Source organism: Chiloscyllium punctatum, chromosome 11 (assembly GCF_047496795.1).
Source record: "Chiloscyllium punctatum isolate Juve2018m chromosome 11, sChiPun1.3, whole genome shotgun sequence".
In the NCBI taxonomy this organism is placed as follows: Eukaryota; Metazoa; Chordata; class Chondrichthyes; order Orectolobiformes; family Hemiscylliidae; genus Chiloscyllium; species Chiloscyllium punctatum.
This window is the reverse complement of record NC_092749.1, coordinates 2296103-2299318: the sequence shown is the minus strand read 5'-3', so window position 1 is coordinate 2299318 and position 3216 is coordinate 2296103.

Genomic DNA, 3216 nt, shown 5'->3' with positions numbered 1-3216 from the left:
GGGCTTAACTGGGGGGGAAGAGAGGGGGATTAACTGGGGGGGAAGAGAGGGGATTAACTGGGCAGGAGAGGGGGAGTAACTGGGGGAAGAGGGGGAGTAACTGAGGGGGGAGAGGGAGTAACTGAGGGGGGAGTGGGAGTAACTGGGGGGAGAGTAACTGAGGGGGAGAGTAACTGGGGGGAGAGGGGGAAGAGTAACTGGGGGGAGAGGGGGAAGAGTAACTGGGGGAGAGGGGGAAGAGTAACTGGGGGAGAGGGGGAGAGTAACTGGGGGGAGAGGGGGGAGAGTAACTGGGGGAGAGAGGGGGAGAGTAACTGGGGGGGGGAGGGGGAGAGAGTAACTGGGGGGGTGGGGAGAGAGTAACTGGCGGGGAGGGGGAGAGTAACTGGGGGGGAGAGAGGGGAGAGTAACAGGGGGAGAGTGGGGAGTAATGGGGGGAGAGTAACAGGGGGGAGTGAGGGGAAGGGGGGATTAATGGGCGGGAGGCGTTAGAGTAACTGGTGGGAACGGGGGAGAGTGGGAGTAACGGGGGTGAGAAGAGGAGTAGTAACGGGGGGAAGGGGTAACTGGGGGGGAAGAGAGGGGGAGTAACAGGTGGGGGAGATCGGGGGAGTAACAGGTGGGGGAGATCGGGGGAGTAACTGCTGGGGGAGGAGAGGGGGAGTAACTGGGCGGGAGAAGGGGGAGTAACTGGGCGGGGAGTGGGTGAGTAACTGGGGGGAAGAGGGGGAGTAACTGTGGGGTGGGGTGGGGAGAGGGGGAGTAACTGGGGGTAGTGGTGAGGGTGAGTAACTGGGGGTAGTGGTGAGGGGGAGTAACTGTGGGGTGGGAGCGGGGGAGTAACTGGCGGGGGAGAGGGGGAGGAGTAACTGGTGGGGAGAGGGGAAGGAGTAACTAGGGGGGAGAGTGGGAGTAATTGGTGGGGGGAAGAGGGAGAGTAACTTGGGGGGAGACAGAGGGAGTGACTGGGGGGGGAGGAGAGAGTGGGAGCAACTGGGGGGAGGAGAGAGGGGGAGTAACTGGGGGGAGAGGAGAGAGAGGGAGTAACTGGGGGGGAGGAGATGGGGCAGTAACTGGGGGGCGGGGAGATTGGGGAGTAACTGGGGGGGAGGAGAGAGGGGGACTAACTGGGGGGGAGATGGGGGAGTAACTGGGGGAGAGGAGATGGGGGAGTAACTGGGGGGGAGGAGATTGGGGAGTAACTGGGGGGAGAGAAGGGAGTAACTGGGGGGGGAGAGAAGGGGAATAACTGGGGGGAGGAGAGAGGGGGAGTAACTGGGGGAGGAGGAGATGGGGAAGTAACTGGGGGAGGAGGAGATGGGGGAGTAACTGGGGGAGGAGGAGATGGGGGAGTAACTGGGGGAGGAGGAGATGGGGGAGTAACTGGGGGAGGAGGAGATGGGGGAGTAACTGGGGAGGGAGGAGATGGGGGAGTAACTGGGGAGGGAGGAGATGGGGGAGTAACTGGGGAGGGAGGAGATGGGGGAGTAACTGGGGAGGGAGGAGAGAGGGGGAGTAACTGGGGAGGGAGGAGAGAGGGGGAGTAACTGGGGAGGGAGGAGAGAGGGGGAGTAACTGGGGAGGGAGGAGAGAGGGGGAGTAACTGGGGAGGGAGGAGAGAGGGGGAGTAACTGGGAGGAGGAGAGAGGGGGAGTAACTGGGGAGGGAGGAGAGAGGGGAGTAACTGGGGAGGGAGGAGAGAGGGGGAGTAACTGGGGAGGGAGGAGAGAGGGGGAGTAACTGGGGGGGGAGAGAGGGGGAGTAACTGGGGGGGAAGAGAGGGGGAGTAACTGGGGGGGGAAGAGAAGGGGAATAACTGGGGGGAGGAGAGAGGGGGAGTAACTGGGGAGGAGAGAGGGGGAGGAGATGGGGGAGTAACTGGGGAGGGAGGAGATGGGGGAGTAACTGGGGAGGAGATGGGGGAGTAACTGGGGAGGGAGGAGAGAGGGGGAGTAACGGGGGGGAGAGAAGGGGAATAACTGGGGGGAAGAGAGAGGGGGAGTAACTGGGGGGGAGGAGATGGGGGAGTAACTGGGGGGAGAGGAGATGGGGAGGAGAGAGGGGGAGTAAACGGGGAGAGGAGAGAGGAGGAGTAAACGGGGCGAGGAGAGAGGGGGAGTAAACGGGGGGGGAGGAGAGAGGGGGGAGTAATGGGGGAGGAGAGAGGGGGGAGTAATGGGGGGAGGAGAGAGGGGGAGTAACGGGGGGAGGAGAGAGGGAGTAATGGGGGAGAGAAGGGGAGTAACTGGGGGGAGGGGGAGTAACTGGGGGGAGGGGGAGTAACTGAGGGGGGAGAGAGGGGGAGTAACTGAGGGGGGAGGGGGAGTAACTGAGGGGGGGAGAGGGGAAGTAACTGGGGAGGAGGAGAGAGGGTGAGTAACTGGGTGGGAGAGAGGGAGTAACTGAGGGGGGGAGTGAGTGGGGAGTAACTGGGGGAGTGTGGTGGAGTAACTGGGGGGGGGAGAGGGAGTAACTGAGGGGAGAGGGGTGTAACTGGGAGGGGAGAGGGGCAGTAAATGGGGGCGAGAGGGAGTGACTGGCGGGGGAGAGAGGGGGGAGTGACTGGCGGGGGAGAGAGGGGGAGTGGCAGGCGGGGGAGAGAGGGGGTGTGGCTGGTGGGGGAGTAACTGGGGGGTGTGGGGGAGTAACTGGGGGGGACAGGGGTGTAACTGGGGCGGAGTAACTGGGGGGAAGAGGGGGAGTAACTGGGGGGAGAAGGGGGAGTTACTGGGGGAGAGAGTGGGAGTAACGGGGGGGAGTAACGGGGGAGAGAGGGAGTAACTGGGGGAGTGAGTGAGGGAGTAACGGGGGGAGAGGGGGAGTAACTGGGTGGAGGAGAGAGGGGGAGTGACTGGGGGTGAGAGGGGGAGTAACTGGGGGTGGAGAAGAGAGAGGGAGTAACAGGGAGGGAAGAGTGGGGGAGTAACGGGGGGAAGAGAGGGGGAGTAACTGTGGGGGGGGGAGAGGGGGAATTGGGAAGTGAATGTATTGCAGTCCAATTTGCAGATGACAAAAATAGGTGGAAAGACAGAGTTAAATGGCCAAAAATTGGCAAATGGATTTTAATGTAGGGATAGTGTGAAGTTGTTCTTTTTGGAGGGGAGAACAAAAGAACAGAATTTTAAATGGAGAGAAATTGTGGAAAGCTGCAACATAAAGGGACTGAGGGATACTTGTGCACAAAACATAGAAAGCTGGCACACAACAGGAAGGCAA